This window comes from Felis catus, chromosome C2 (assembly GCF_018350175.1).
Source record: "Felis catus isolate Fca126 chromosome C2, F.catus_Fca126_mat1.0, whole genome shotgun sequence".
Lineage (NCBI taxonomy): Eukaryota > Metazoa > Chordata > Mammalia > Carnivora > Felidae > Felis > Felis catus.
The window spans coordinates 88,863,960-88,881,238 of NC_058376.1; the positions used below are offsets into that span (position 1 = coordinate 88,863,960).

Genomic DNA, 17,279 nt, shown 5'->3' on the forward strand with positions numbered 1-17,279 from the left:
AATGAATTCAGACATGTTAATTCCAAAGAAGCATTATGATTAAGAATGACCTAGAATCTTCCTAACCCATTCATCAGCAGGGAGACTGCCAAGGCTTTGGCTGAGAGTTCCCCACTGTCTCCATACTGATGGGGTTTAGACTCCTATCACCAAGCGGTTATGACAACCCTTGGGACCACCACCATTGTGTGCTGGCAATCCTAGCATGATGAGTCTTCAGTTATTATAATGTCATATTTGAAAACAAAATCATATGTTGATTTTTTTTTTAATTTTTGGAATAATTCCAAGATTTGGGTGCTTTCAATCTTGTTTTTAAAAATCTACAGTGCTATTAGAACCCCTGAGAAAAGGATAGAAAATTCTGCCTGGAGGGTAAGAGATGCCTTCACAGAAGAGGCAGTCCTTGAACCCAGCCTGAAAGAAATGGGTCGAAGAGGATTCCAGGAGGGCTGTGGGGTGAACCATTACTGGTGGCAAAAGATCTGGAACAAAAGCACAGAGATATTCTTCTTTATTGAAGAAGTAAAATCACAAAGTAAAAGAAATCTGCCATGATCATTCTCTTATCTCCCCTTTGTCTCTACTTTGCTTGTCCCAAATCCCTCTTATCACCTGCCAGAAGTAAGGCTCTTCAGTCCATGGTCTGTTCCAGGCAGAAGCCCAAACTTACAGTCCATACTGTGACACGTTCCTGGTTCACCTAGTAAACAGTAAAACCATGTTTGTGGTTGTTTTAGCTAAGGTGCTCAAGTTGATAAGATCCTAATGCTTTTACCTCTTCCATCGAACTTTCCCCCAATCTGCTCTCTACTGAATTCAGCTTTTCTTTGTCCATATCCCAGCCCTCTCTGAAGCTCTGATACAACACTTGAGCACATACTATACTCACTCATTATATGTTGGCCCAGGTTTGTCTCCCCTGCCAGGTACAAGTCTCCCTTGGCAGCAGGGACATATCCTGCTCGTATGAAACTGAGCTCAACCAGCCTTCTCACAAATAGAATTGTTCTCTGGGAGAGTAGAGAAAGAACGAAGAGATGCACTGTTTTTATTAATAACTGACGACATGATGAAAATATTGGCTTCGGAAACGGACTCCTTTGCTACCTTTGTGCTATCCATGTTTTAAATATCTTCTATTTTCATTTTTATTTTCGGAGATGTGTCATGATAAAAATGAAAGGGCTTACGACACCAAATGTAGAACCCGCTCTAACAGCTTGGCTCTGCTTTGTAAAGCCTTCTGGTTCTCTAATTCATTTTACTCTTAGTAAAAACTGACTAGAAATGATTGTTTAAAAAAAACCCAGAAGCTTCTTTTGACATCAAGTAGTCTTTACCATGCAACATTATAATGATTTAAGGGCAAATCAAATTTAAAGCATATGGATTAATTTTCCCTTTAAAATGCATAGGGATTTGAAATGTTTATTGTACTATAACTTTTCCATTGAAAACAAAGTGGCCAGACATAATGATGTTAATGTGTTCCATGCAAAACAAAATTCACTTGGTCTTACCTATTTTTACCTAAAACATTTTTAAGTTTGATCTTTAATAACATAAATTCATTATTAAATTCACTAAACTCATCCAATAAGCCAGTATCAAATGCCTTAAAAAAGCCTTATCATCTGTTATACCCCAGCCTTCTTTCTCCTAACTAGAAAGGATTAGCCCTTCTTCTTAGCATGCATTTTCCTTTAAATGTTGTTTTCATTTCTTAATGAGGATCTCCACATTTAAATTGTATAGCTAAAGACTGAATCCAGAAAAGCAACCTGATGTCTCTTCTCCAGCAAAATCATTTTCTTATGTCTAGGATCTATGTAGTCTGTCAGAAATTCAAATTAAAAGTCCCTAATTTGAGAAACCCACCTTAGAAATGACTGGCATGTATTGCTGATATAGAAAAAAAGTAAAGTAATAAGTCCCAATTCTGGCAAAGAAGCAATGACTCTGGCCATTTCATTCATTGTTGGTGGCAGTTATAATTAAGTTCCTTCAAAACAGACATTGGATACCAAGAACTGTTAACACATCCAATATAGTAGCTATACATATATTCTGTTTCTCAGATATACAGTTAACCTGCAAATTTTTTATAAGGATCATAGAATTCAGATTTTACCAGGGTGGGCCCAGGACTACAAACCTTTCTTTGCATTATTACAGTATAATTATTTGGAGGGCAGCAGTATATGGAGAAAAAAAGAACCCTCATAAGTATTAGTGGGAATGCCAATTGGTGCAGCCACTACGGAAAACAGCCACTATGGAAAACAGGTTGCTTAAAAATTAAAAATAGAACTACCCTGTGATCCAGTAATTCCACTACTGGATATTCATTCTCATTCTCTCTCCCTCCCTCCCTCCCTCCCTCCCTCCCTCCCTTCTCTCTCTCTCTCTCTCTCTCTCTCTCTCTCTCTCTCTCTCTCTCTCTCACACACACACACACACACACACACACACACACATGCACCTGAAAACACTAATTCAAAAAGATATATGCACACATATATTTATTGCAGCACTATTTACAATACCCAAGATACGAAAGTAACCCAAGTGTCCATCCATAGATAAATAAAGAACAGGTGGTATATATATGTACAACGGAATATTACTAAGCCATAAGAAAGAATGAGATCTTGTAATTTGTAACAATGTAGATGGAGCTCAAGAGCATGATGCTAAATGAAATGTCAGTCAGAGAAAGACAAATACTCTATGATTCCACTCACAGAATTTAAGAAACAAAACAAACAAACAGACCCTTAAATACAGAGAACACACTGGTGGTTGCCAGAGGGGAGATGGATGGAAGGATGAGTGAAATAGACAAAGGGGATTAAAGGGTGTAAACTTCCAGTTACAAATTGAATCACAGGGATGAAAAGTACAAGGTAGGAAATATAGTCAATAAGATTGTAATAACGTTTGGTGACAGACGGTGACTACACTTACCATGGTGAGCACTAATGTATAGAATTGCTGAATCATTATATTGTATATCTGAAACTAATATAACACTGTAAGTTAATTATAAAAAAAAAAAATTGAGCTGTGAGGAAAGGGATCTGGCAAGCCTGGTCCTTAGAGAAAATTTAAGTCTGAAAGGCACAAGGGCAATGCTTGTCAGTGGAGGGCTGGGAGAGAGGAGGAAGACACCTATGGATTTAGACAAACACCAGTGAAAGTCCCAGTTCAGCCACTCTGTGTCATGGGGCCAATCATTTAACTTATTCTCTCCTTGGTTTCCTCACCAGCAAATTGTGGGCCACAAACACTTCTACTACAGGTGTGAGAAGAAAGCAATGAAGTCTGGAAAACACCTAGAAATAAGTGCTTACCTCGGTGTAAGTGCTAAGTAGTAAAATTAAGGTTTTCTAGAAAACATAAGACAGAGGCCTCAGTTGCAATGATGCCGACTTTGTTAGGGTTCAACAATAACTTTGTCACTGAGGAGAAGAAGGAATAATGAATTCTGCCTGCTTAATCACCACGGTGTGCAGAGTGCCTGTCACAGTTCCTGGCAAACAGGAGTTCAACACAGGATTTTCTTTTTTTTTTTTTAATGTTTATTTATTTTTTTTTTTTTTTGAGACAGAGAGAAACAGAGCATGAACAGGGGAGGGTCAGAGAGAGAGGGAGACACAGAATCTGAAGCAGGCTCCAGGCTCCGAGCTGTCAGCACAGAGCCCGATGCGGGGCTCGAACTCACCAACCGTTGAGATCATGACGTGAGCCAAAGTCGGAATCTCAACCCACTGAGCCACCCAGGTGCCCCAACACAGGATTTTCTTTCAATGTTGCATTCCCTTCACTTATCTGCCCCTAATGCTATTTCACCATAAATACCGAAACCAGAAATCAATCAATATTTCTGAATGAACGTTGAATGTATATTTTTAAATAGTCAAAAGTAAGGTGATCATCCATCTATCTGGGATATCTTTCAAGAAATGCAGAAATTAAAAAAAAAACCCTTTGAGGCTTACACTTATATCAGAATTCCAACATTATTTTTGAGAGGAAGAAACAATCTTCTTTAATTAAAGTGGTGGCTTTAATACAGACCCACTGAGCTGCTCCAGGATAACTCCCGTATGTAAAGGTTGGGAGCTCTGCTTCTATTTGATCCTTTTGATTTATCAGAGGGTTGGGCTCAAGATTCATGATGAAGACCTGAACTTCAGCTTATTGAACACACCAGGATTTACAACAACAAAATACACAGCTGCACTTTATGTAGAACATGAGTTATTCCATGTATTGTGAGAAAGGGACATTTTTACATCACAAACCTTTGTTACGAATATCTTTATATACTGCATAGACACTCATCACACCCCCACCAAATTCGTGAAGAGATAGGAAGTCAGGGAGTTACCTAATTTGTGTCAAGAAAAGGGAAAAGATGTGTCAACAACAACATTTTCTCCATCCCAAAGACCGGTTAGAACTCTGTTGCTGATTCATTGGAATTTCCCTGCTTCCTCTTTCACTGAAATGTTTTCTCTTTTCTGTTGAAGTAATAAATTGAAATCAGTAGAGCAGGGCAGAGCAAGATAATTCATGACAACAAATGGCATCTGAAATAATTGTCCTTGGTACACTATGGATATAGCTAAATGTATCTAGTCAGACTCAGTAGGACCAGATTTTTCTTGAAGATTCAGAAAATAATTTAAAATCATGAGACTTTAACCATCAAGTAAAGTAAATTCAGCTGTGCTCAGCTTTAGTGTTATATTTTTAAGAATTTTTTTTACCATGAATGAGATGAGGGGTAGCAGTTAACCAAAATAAACGCTTCCAACCATTCTAGATAAATAAAAGTTTCATCTGTGTACCTTTTTTCTCCTCCCTCTTTGCTCCTCCTGCTCTTCCATTCGCTTGCCTTTTCCTCCTCTGAGCAGTTTTCATTATTCCTGCTGCCCCAGACTCTCTTCAGACACACCTCGATTATTGCTAGAAACCCTGATAAACACTGGTCCACAAGTAATGCTCAGCAGAATTGAGGCAATGGAGTTGTTCACCACTGGGTCCAGAAGAAGAGAGCAAACACTGCCCTGGGAAAAAGATTTGCTGGGGCCAGCCTCCTTTCTCATACACCTGTTATGAAATTATGAGCAAATATTTAAAAGTCTTCAGGTATTAGTTTCTTTTTCTGAATAAGAACATCTCCTCTGTCTAAAGTTCATCTCCTGAGATCTTTACAGTTATAAATAAAAAGGACTTTCCCCACTCTCTCTTTCATACTGACTCTGACCTCCTACAACTGCCCAGGGAAGCCAACAACCAGAGAGTAAGTAATCAATCACTCTAGTTATCATCTGGCTAACCATGTGCTTCCAGAAACATACTTTTCATTCAAAGACTGATTTAAAGAGTATCTAATAATAACTCAGGTATGTAGAATTCATTCACTTTAGATGACTCTTCAGTACTTCTCCCCTTTAAAAAAAATGACTAGAAATATTCTTTCTCTGTCAAGGATAGTCTCTCCTTTATATACACTCTGTCCCTGAATCTGAGTGTCTCTAACATTCTGAAAGAAGACATTTAAAAAAAAAACTTTTTTAATGTCTATTTATTTTTGAGAGAGAGAGAGTGTGTGTGTGTGTGTCAAAGCACTAGTGGGGAAGGGGACAGGGAGACACAGAATCTGAAGTAGGATCCAGGCTCTGAGCTGTCAGCACAGAGCCTGACACAGGGCTTGAACTCACGAACTGAGAGATCATGACCTGAGCCAAAGTCAGACACTTAACCAACTGAGCCACTCAGGTGCCCCTGAAAGAAGACATTTTTAAATAGATTTTACATAGTTGTTGCCCAGTTACTAATTTGACAGAAAACCATTCAGGGCAAACAGGAATTGAGCCTGTAACACTCACTAAATATTGATAGAATACCTAACACTGCTATGTGAAGATATTCAACAAATATGCAACATAGTTCCTGATTTCAAAAATTTTACAACTCACTGGTGGAGATAATATTCATTGGATTTTGGGATGAAAAAGGAATACAAGTTGATCATTGTACAGATGGAAACAGGAAAAATAATTCACTATCTAGAGAATAAAACACAAAAGTGAAAAAGATGGTTTGACCACCCACAGCATAAATGAAGTCCCTTCCCTACCTCCTCATATTAGCAAGGCGATACTGCTCTACTATTGGAAAAAAATCCAGAGAAGCATCCAACAGTGACATTATCCTGCAAAGATTATCAGCAGATGACAATTACAGAGCATCTCAGCGTAAGTTTTAAGTAGCTGGCTGGAGACATCTTAAAAAAAAAAAAAAAAAAAAAAAAAGCAGAAAACACCAGAGCTCCTCAGAGAAGGCCTGCTGCATGCCTTCCAGCATCTGCTGCATTTGACAGATGGAGAAAAGGGTGGAGCAGACACTCTGAGGCAGAGGTGCCAAAGGGCTCTCAGAGCCACTCATTCAGGCAAGTCCTATGACAGCTGTGCAACTGTGGCTCCTGGACACAAAAGGTCAGCCTCAAGATGACAGGAGAGTAGAGTTCCTTTTTTTGTTTTTGTTTTTCTTTTAGATATGGCTGGCCATCAATATGGGATGCAGCCAATTCATTGTAGATTTATGTTATTTTCTGTTAATTAAGCTTTTCATTATCACTTTGCAAAAATGTGCTTGTGACTTTTTTTATATATATATTCCCAAGAGAAGTGAAAAAGGAAGACTTTTTTTGCACTTGACCTGACCATTTCCCATGAAAGTAATGATCTGTTGAATGTACATGGATGGAAGAGCCCCAAGGGATTATTATTGTGGGAAGGGAGAAAAATGGCAGAAAAGACTCATAGGTGAAAGATACTAGAATGTGACATGGCCTGATGGGACATGTTTGGATTATTTAAAAAAAAAAATTAGCGTTTAATTATTTATTTATGCTATTTTTTTTAACGTTTTATTTATTTTTGAGAGCAAGAGACAGAGTGTGAGTGGGGGAGGGGCAGAGAAAGAGGGAGACACAGAATCCGAAGCAGGCTCCAGGCTCTGAGCTGTCAGCACAGAGCCCAATGAGGGGCTCGAACCCATGAACTGGGAGATAATGACCTGAGCCGAAGTCTGATGCTTAACTGATGAGCCACCCAGGCGCCCACGTTTATTTATTTTTGAGAGACAGAGCACGAGTGGAGGAGGGGCAGAGAGAGAGAGAGAGAGATAGAATTTGAAGCAGGCTCCAGGCTCTGAGCTGTCAGCACAGAGCCCGACATGGGGCTCAAACCCACAAACTGTGAGATCATGACCTGAGCGAAGCTGGCTTCTTAACCAACTGAGCCACCCAGGTGCCCCCTTGTTTAGATTATTTAAAAAGAGAAAAATAGATTCCAAATGAACTACAAGAAGATAAAAGGCTAAAACTAATGGCGAAAAATTAAGCATTAAACAAATGGTAGCAGCTTTGAGTTCAACAGATGTTGATAATGTTTGGGGGCAGGGAGGGAAGCAGAGCAGCTACTGGTAAAGAACAATATTCAGAGGGTGCCTGGGTGGCTCAGTAGGTTCAGCATCTGACTTGATTTCAGCTCAGGTCATGATCTCAGGGCTTGTGTCAGGCTCTGCACTGTCAAGGCAGAGCTTGCTTGGGATTCTCTCTCCCTTTGTCTGCCCCTCCCCAGCTGGCTCGCTCGCTCTGCCTCTAAATACATACATACATACATAAACATTTTTTTAAAAAAGAACAATTTTCAGTGCAGGTGGAAGAAGCAATGCTCTATGACCCAAGATATTTATTGCTCACCTGCTTTTTTGACTTTAATGTTTAGGGTTCTGCTCCAATGCTTAAGCAGTTATTTGTGGCTTTCATTGGCAAAGCCATTCTTTTTCTTTCTACTGGACAAATAAGAATGGGGTCATCCCATTCAGGAAGAGTGAAGGCGTTCAGTAGGGTCTACTTAGATTTGAATATTTTGTTTATAATCCATACCCTGTGATGGTTCCTTCTGTGGCACATGAGCTAGGCCACAGTGCCCCCATATTTGGTCAAACATCGTTCGGGATATTGCCGAAAGGCTCGCACGCGCGCTCTCTCTCTCTCTCTCTCTCTCTTTCTCTCTCCCTCTCTTTTTTAGATAAGATAAATATTTAAATCAGTAGACTTTGAATAAAGTAAATTACCATCCATAATGGCTGGGCCTCATCCAATCTGTTGAAGGTCCTCAGGGGGAAAAACTAAGGTTCCCCCCCAAGGAAGAGGAAATTCTGTCACCAGACCGCCTTTAGACTCAAGTTGCAACATCAGTTCTTTCCTGGGTTTCCACTCTGCCAGTCTGCCACGCCAATTTCAGACTTGACAACCCCATAAGTCACATGAGCCAATTCCTTAAAATAAGTATCTCTTAATAGACAGTTTTCCTATTGGTTCTGTTTCACTGGAAAACACTGACTAATATGCACACCTTTAGGATTTAAAATCATTAACTTCAAATTAAAAAGGAATTTGACTTTATTCAGACATTCTGAATAAAGAATGACTTTTTATTAAATAAACTTAAGTGAAACTTACATAACTGATTCTAGAAACATAAAAAAAAAAAAAAACTTCTGGACTAAGTTGCAAACCTAGGATCCTAGGAACCCAATAATATAGTCTGGATTCATGATTATCCTCTATTTTTTTTTCCATCTTTTCATCTTATAATCTATCAGTGTTTCCAAGTAGGACCTGGTACCCAGTTATATTTTTGTCAAAATTTTGCTACCTCTCCAGAAAGTCTTCTATACCCTCTCTGAATACATTCCCTTTCTTAACTATTCTTTTCTTAAAAAGGACCATTGCAGTAAAAATAACAAGTACTTTGAGGTCAAAGCAATGTGAGTTTTAATCCTGGATCCAAAGCAAGCATTAGCTGTGTGATCTTGCCCAAGTTACTTAAACTCTCTGAAAATCAATTTTCTTATCTCTCAAGATCTTCACAGTCAGTGTGCATAACAAATAAGGTAATGAATGCCCTGAACATTCTATTTATAAAGAAGGGACTGATTGCCAAGAAAACCTGTATCTTGTAAGTTATGTAACTTCTTCGTTTCCTTACTTTAAAAGTTGCTGATAACAAAACAGATAAACAAATTAGGAAGTAAATAATGTCTCTGCCATGCTTAGCAGCTGAAAAGAAAGCCCAAGTTACCGCAACTTAATAAAAATTTTATTTCTTACTCATATTACAGACCAATGTGGGATGATGGGGGGTAGTCTGATCCACACAGTCATTCATGAGCCCAGACACTTTCAGTCTTGGGATTCTACCCTCATATTGGCCCTTAAAGTTCTCTCTTTAAAGCCCGCTGATGAGAAAGAAAGGCAGAGAAAAGAGTGATGAGCACACATGGCAGCTTTTATGGGCCATTCCTAAAATGGCACCTATCACACCAGTTCACATCCAATTGGCCAGAACTCTATTGCATGGCCTTCCCTAGAAAATGTAGTGTTGCCTTATGCCCAGGGAGATGAAAACAAAGATGTTGATGAACTGGGGCATACGTTTCTATCTCCTGAGCCCTCAAAACCTATTCGTTTTATCAAGTTTGTCCACCTGTAACTTCCCATTGCTTGTACACATGCTTTGATCTGTTTTCAGGACTTTGTGTCTTACACAGATTCATAGGAACACATGTTTCCCTGTCAGCAGAATTGAATGCTGGGGAAAGAGGTTAGCCATAAGACCCTTGGTGTCTAAAGTAGGAAACAGAGCTGCTTAGAGGGAAGAGGGAAAAATAGACTCATAGTGCAAAAGAAAACAGTAAATTTCACACTGCTCTAATGAGATCATCAAAAGTCTACCCAACCACAAGAATCAAGTATGAGAAGCTCTGTCTTCTATGACAATGTTGCCTTGTAAGGCAAGGGAGTACCTAACCCCTCTGAGCTTTTTAAATCCCACACCCAGAAACAGTCGTGAGGGGCCAGAGCCTCACAGAACATCCTAGAAGTCAGTCTACCTGTGGGTTGCAAATGCCTACAGTAAGTGATGGTGGTCAGGAAAAGGCATTCACTCTCATGGACTCTTTCAAAGCCCTAGGAGAGGTTGAGGTAGAAACAAATGTAAGGGGCACCTGGGTGGCTCAGTCAGGTAAGCATTGGACTTTGACTCAGGTCATGATCTCATAGTTTATGAGTTCAGGCCCTGCATCTGGCTCTGCGCTGACAGCTCCGAACTCAGAACCTGGAGCCTGCTTCAGATTCTCTGTCTCCCTCTCGCTCTGCCCCTCCCCCACTTGCACTCGCTCGCGCTCGCTCTCTCAAAAATAAATAAACAATAAAAAAAGATACAAACATAAGGCAGACTCCCCAACTTACCACTTTCTATTCTTTCTTCTGAATCTTATCCACATTGTGTGTTCATGAGAAAGCCCCAATTTTCTACTGCACCCACCCTATGGGCTCCTTCCCACCCTGTCCAAACAGAAATCTTTACCTGAAGGCATGTAGGACATGACAGTGAGTTGAGACCAAAGGGACACCCCACACAGCCCTTACTAAACTGCCAGCTTCACCCCTGATTAGCTACCATGCTAGAATGTTCCAACAGTAGCATTGGGATTAGGCATTGGAGGCCTCTGAAAAACTAGAGCTATTATCTGACAGCGCTAATTGTCACTATTATTATTACTATCCACTATTAAAGTGGTTACTGTGTGCTCGCAACTTTATGTATATTATGCGATTAATCCTACCATAACCTTAGCAGTATTATTACCTCCATTTTAAAAAGGAAAACAAAGTTTTAGTGAGGTTAAGCAAACAGCCTAGGGCAGCATAGCTAATAAAAAGACAGAGCCAGGAGTCAAACCTCATTTCTGTCTGACACCTCCTACATGAAGCAATTACGGCTAACATTTGTTGAGAGCTTACCACATGCCAGTCATTGTTCTAAGCAATTCACTGGTGTTAACAATCATATAGAACAGATACTGTTATTATCGCCAGTTTGCCAATGATGACACAGAAGCCCCGAGTGAAGTGATTGCCCAAGCCCTTCAAACATTAAGTGGGAGGGTTGGGACTGGAACACAGGGCTCTCTGCTTCAAGACTGGGTAACTCTTTCTGCAAGTGGTTCTGTTTTAACTATAAAAATTTCAGAAATAGGCGTGCCTGTGGCTAAGTCAGTTAAGAGTCCGATTTTGACTCAGTTCATGATCTCATGGTTCTTGGGTTTGAGCCCCACGTGGGGCTCTGTGCTGACAGCTCAGAGCCTGGAGTCTGCTTCAGATTCTGTGTGTCTCTCTCTCTCTGCCCCTCCCCCACTCATTCTCTGTCTCTCTCTCTCAAAAATAAACATTAAAAAAAATTCTTTGAATTTAAAAAATATTTAGAAAGATCATATATATCTATGATATGCCATCACCTAGATTTACAAATCATTAGCGTTTTGCCATATTTGCCTCAATTTTTATTGTTGATGTATTTTAACATAAGCTACAGATATCATAACATTTCCCTCCCTAGTACTTCAGCACATATCCCTAAACAAAGATATTTTCTTACATAATCACTTTACTATTATCACATCTGACAAAACTTATTAGTAATTCCCTAATACCACATTCAAAATTTTTGAACTGTTCCAAAAATATCTTTTTCACAGCTGATTTGTTCACATCTATATCCTTGGAAGGTCACAGAATTTGCTCATGATGTGACTCTAAAAACACCTCCTCCCCACTCTCTTTTTGTACCAAGGCATTAGTTTTTGAAAAGTCTAGACTGGTTGTCTATAAAATGATCTGGCTTCTAGATTTTTTCATGACTTCCTTATGGTTTTTCCTCTAGCTTCTGTCTTCCCTACGAAGTGGAAGTTATATGTAAAGCCTGAACTTTACTCACTGTAAAGTGACTCACTGTTGGCAAGAATACTTCATAGGTGATATTGCTACATCACATTGTACCACATCTGGATCTTCACAGTATCTGGTCACCCTATCAAAAGTGGAGTCAAGTGCACCTAAGGAGTCAAGGTAATGACATCCAGATACTTCTACTGCAGACCCACATTCCTTTCCTTTCAATCAGCAAGCAATCTGGGGGAGTATGTGATGATGGTCCCCATCAAGCCCTCATTCAGTGTGCCAGCATCCATTGAAGAATCTTGCTTGTATTATCAATCTATCTGGGGCTGCAAATGGTGACTTTCCAACCATATTATCCCATCTACATTCAGAGCTGGCATTTTTCTATAAGGAAAAGTTTTCCTTCATCACTCAGGACTATTTGGTTTTCCCAAAATACAGGGGTGTTTTTCTGAAAAAAACAAGTTAATATTTAATTATTTTAAATTCCCAATTATCGGAGTAAGGAATTAGTGAAATAATCACCTTCAGTGGTGGAAAACAAGTTTTGTTTTGGGAGATTTTTTAAGGGTCATTACATAGTTTAAGGGTCATTGAGAATACATTATGTTCAATCACTATTTTATTTTCAAGTTGTCTCATACTTGGTAACTACATACTCTCAACTCTAATGCTACCAAACCTGGATTAGGGCCTAAATTCAAATCCTGTGTTCCACATAGTATCTGGGTGGCTCTTGCTCTCTGTGCCTCTGTCTCTTCAGAAATAAAATTGGAATAAGTAACCATATACAGCTTAAAAGGTAGTAACTACATGAGACAGGTCAAGACCAAGCTTAGCAAAGGGTGTGACACACAGAATGTGATACGTGTTGACTATTCCTATTTTCAAACCAATAACATTACCATCTCATACTAAGTCTGCATTAAGGAATGGACTTAGATCCATTCTAAGGGATTGAGTGGTGGGATTGAGTGGGATTGAGTGGTGGAGGGAAGACCAAGGGTCACTAAAGTTGTAGAGAGCCAGTTATCACCCTCAAAGCAGCACAATGGTGGAGGGTTTGGGAAAGTTAAGGAACAGGTAATGGAACAAGGTGCCCCCGTGGGTGGAAAGGAGCCAAAAGAAAAGTGACAATTCCCTGAAAAACAACATTTTGTTTATTGTTACTTCAGTTTTCCCAAGGTCTCCTATATTCTGAAATGTCAAAAAGAATGCTGCTGGAGCCAGAGCTGAGTGACAGCTCCAGAACCTGTCAGGGCCCATTCCTGGCAGCAGGTCACCTGCCTACCTGTGCTGCCAGCCCACAGCAGGCCACAGGTGGAGTTAATGGTGGCGGCTGCTCTGCTTGGTTCTTGAGAGGCTGTGAGGAGAGATTACAGGTAAGGAGACAGGCTCAATGTCATTTTAAAAGGACAAAAATCATATAAGGTATGAAAAATATGTATTTTCCTGTAAAAACCTCCCACATGGACTGAAAGGATTTTAAGTGAAAAATATAATTTAAAATGATATTAAAGTGAGAAAGAGGACGGCTCAGTCGATTGAGCATCTGCCTCTTAATTTCGGCTCAGGTCATGATCCCAGGGTCATAGGATCAAGCCCCACATCAGGTGCTTCACGGGGTGTGGAGCCTTCTTAGGATTCTCTAGCTCTCTGCCCCTTTCCCCTGCTCATGCTCTCTACCTCTCTTAGAAAAAAAATGAATGAATGAATGAATTAATTAATTAATTAATTAAATAAAACAGAGAAAGATTAATATAGTTTCTTTGAATTGTACTGAGAAGCACTGGTCTTCCCCCAAGCCAAAGTAAAGGAGAAGAAAATGCCACTTAATCTGAAACTTTGAGAGGCACCTGGGTGGCTCAGTTGGTTAAGCGACCAACTTTGGCTCAGGTCATGATCCCATGGTTTGTGAGTTTGAGTCCCTTATCAGGCTCTGTGCTGACAGCTCGAAACCTGGAGCCGGCTTCAGATTGTGTCTTCCACTCACGTTCGTTCTCTCTCTCTCTCTCTCTCTCTCTCTCTCTCTCTCTTTCTCTCAAAAATAAATAAAACATTAAAAAAATTTTTTTTAATCTGAAACATTGAAGGAAAATTTTGAATTTTATATTATTTTTCTTCAGTGCCACAATGTCCATTTCATTCTGGAGCTATATTTCTATTGTAAATGCATAGTAATCAAAAGGAAAAAGAAGTTAATAGAAAGCTTGCTAAGAGGGATTTCTTGAAATTAAGAGCTGTTGTGCCTCACCCCCCCAGGCTCTACCCTTCAGAATATTTGCTAGGTCACCATCCCCCCATCCACCCTAGACACGAGCAGTGGTGTTATAGACAAAAAATCACATAGAGACCATGTTCCTTACTGAGCATGCTCATGCACGTGGAGTATGAGGGAACGTGAAGGAAGGAGGGAGGGTGGTGGGTGCTTCCTTTTTTTTTTTTTTAACCTTTGCTTCCAAAAAATGTGTTTCCCTCAGAACTCACCAGGTGCTGAGGTTTATAGAAATGACTGGAGTTATATCATTCATCCAAATCTTCCTGCCTCTTCATTAGGTGTGGTGCTCACGGCACCCGAAACTCCCAGGCAGGCCTCTTTTCAATGCATGTTAACTTGGCTTTATAATCACATTCAGTGACTAGCACGCCTCAGTAGAATGTTGAGTGATTCGAAAAACACTTGGCTCCCAGACAAGAATAGTAAAACAAAGCTAAGTGTGTAACACTTAACAAAGGAACATTCAGAATCTTCCTTCTGGCAGAATCAAAGCAGCAAAGAACACCCTCACCCTCTTCTCCCAAATAAAAATCAGGGAAAACATCCTGGAAAATAAATCCCAAGAACTAGAAGTCAGTTACTGTTAAGAAACACGAAGTTTTAGACCATTCATTCTCACGTTGTACTTCTAACCAAGGCCATTAAATAATCTCAGAAAATTTTGGCTGATTATCTTCTTTCTGCTTGGTTGGTATTTCTGTACCAAAATGTTCAGATGGGAGGGAAATAAAGGCCCAGCAGCTCAAATTCAAAAAAAGTTTGAACTGGAACTCATTTATTTGTATTTCAAAATTCTGAGGCAGATTACCTGGAAGGTATCCCAAACCTCAGAAGCCAAAAGTTCTGCCAAACATTTTTCGGCTTGGCAATTGGTAATATAATACGGCCAGATCATTAAAGAAATCCTGTTCTGAATTCCCTTGAAGTTTCTAAGGCAAAGTTTAAACAAAAATTATTTCCTTCAGAGACTCGTATGCATGATAAGATTCCATCTGTGCATAAGGAATCAGCGTAGTAGATTAAACGCCTTGACTAAGAAAAAACAAACACAACAAAAATAAACCTACATTTCATTTCTAACTCTAGACCTGCATGACTGTGTGTTCGTGAAGCAAAAAATCTGTCTCCTATCTGAAGAAGGAGTTGTTGATTACCCTCTTTGCCTTATCATGGCTATATCATTCCTTTGTTTTTCAACAATCATGTATTGAAAACACATTATAAAGAAGGTCCCATGCCAGACAGCACGTAAAGAAACAAAGACGAAGATACATAAACCTTGTCCTAATGGGACATAATATACGGTCAGTAGGCAGGGAAAGAAGATACATAGAAATAAGTGATAGGATGTCAATAAGATGGCAAGAATTACATACCTCAGGAAGGATAAGATAAGGTGCTCTGGGCATTCAGAGAAGGGAAATGTTATTTACAATCAAGAGGTCAGGACAGATTTCAGAAAGGAGGCGGCATGAGAGCTGTGTCTTTAAGGGTATATGGAATTTGGACAAAATGGAGAAGGCCGTTGAGTATCATGGTGTTTCATGTAGTGCCTTATTGTCTAAAACACTATATCTGCTCATTTCCACCCTGGGTCATATTTAAGTCCGCTTAGATCTTTGAACCAAAACTGATTATGTGAGAACACGTATTTCTTTCTTGCGTGTTAAAATCAAGTTGGATACAATCTCACAATTCTATGTAATCACAGTTTATGTTATGTGCTGCAATTTATTTTTTCCATCTGAATTGTTTCAAGACAACTTCTTCCTAAATTAACTTTACCAGGAACAGATTAAACCCATGAAATCCAGTGGTGTCATGAAGGCATCCACTACTCAAAACCATTGGGAAAACGGAAGTCTGAATTATTCAGCCTCGTAAGCGCATTCCCACTTTCCCTGTGAAGTGTGCTTATAAAAAGGATCATCTCTTTGCCATCATTCCATTGTGTCAATCTATGGGATGATCAAAATCCACTTTTCTAATCCAACTCATCTAAATCAGCATTTACTGGGAAGTTACTTCTCCAAAGACACTGAGCCACTTTCCGAAGATACAGATGAACTGCAGGCGTCTCACAGCCTAGAGGCCTCAGAGCCATCTCTAATGCAGAGTAAAATTATAGACAGAATCTGTGTACACACAGATTCCTGAAAGCACAAGGGATGAGTATATTTGATACACTCTATGTAAGAAATGAAGTTGGGTTTTTTTTTTTTGCATATTTAGATTCATATTCCTGTTATTTAGCCATCTAATTGTAAGAGAGGCTCAAAATGTTCTTTAAACTTTTTGAAATCCCCCTTAGAGCCTATTGATACATAGATCACAAAAAGCTAATACTATTTAAATGATCTGCCAATAATCAGATTGCCAATAATCAGACAAAAGACTGGTTTTATTTACCAAACTGGAATCTGAATGATTTTTCATATTTTGCAATGTTCAAAGATTTGCCACGATTGAAGATGTTGAAAACTGTATCACATACTTTGAAGGCAATTTTAAAATATACAAGTCTAGGATACCACTAACCTGTGCCTCAGTTTCCTCATCTTTAAAATGGGGATTATAACATAGCATTTATAGAGGTAAAATGAATTAGTACCATGTAAACCATGTAAACCATGTAAACCATGGTATCATAGAAGTGTATTATTGATTGTATTATCATTATTGTCCTCAATAGTTGTCATATAGAAGGTCACCAGTGTAGGACCATTGACTAAAACATATGTGTTGCTTAATAGATATACCAAAATTTATACATCCCTGGGTATGTTAGCCTTTCATAGAATGACTTACAATCCTACTTCTTAAGTTAAAAATGGACATCAATTCTGAGACATAGCTTATGCATTAAAAATACCACACGTATATACTCAGCATTTTATGGTTTTACAAAGCACATTTATAGTGAAGGAATTAATTTTTCTTTCACGTTATATAATTCAGCTCCAGTGCCAATCATAAATGACAACCATTTAATGTATTTGCCCATTTTTGCTCCTGCTTGAAATATATCTAAGCATCGAAATTGTTCAGGCATACCTTGTTTTGTTGTGCTTTGCTTTATTGTACTTTGCAAATACTGCTGTTTACATTTTATTTATTTTTTATTTTATTTATTTATTTATTTATTTATTTTTACAGATTGAAGGTTTGTGG

The 17,279-nt window shown here is 39.0% G+C and overlaps 1 long non-coding RNA gene across 1 annotated transcript in view; it reads right to left on the reverse strand.

Annotated features, from left to right (window-relative positions):
• Positions 1 to 252: 252 nt before the first annotated feature.
• LOC123380019 overlaps positions 253 to 17,279 on the reverse strand; it is a 160,993-nt gene continuing 143,966 nt past the window's right edge. Inside the window, exons 2-3 of the long non-coding RNA XR_006585235.1 lie at positions 616 to 703; positions 253 to 485 (exon numbers count right to left, since the gene is read on the reverse strand). This is a non-coding gene — a long non-coding RNA (uncharacterized LOC123380019). The remainder of the gene's footprint in view (positions 486 to 615; positions 704 to 17,279) is intronic.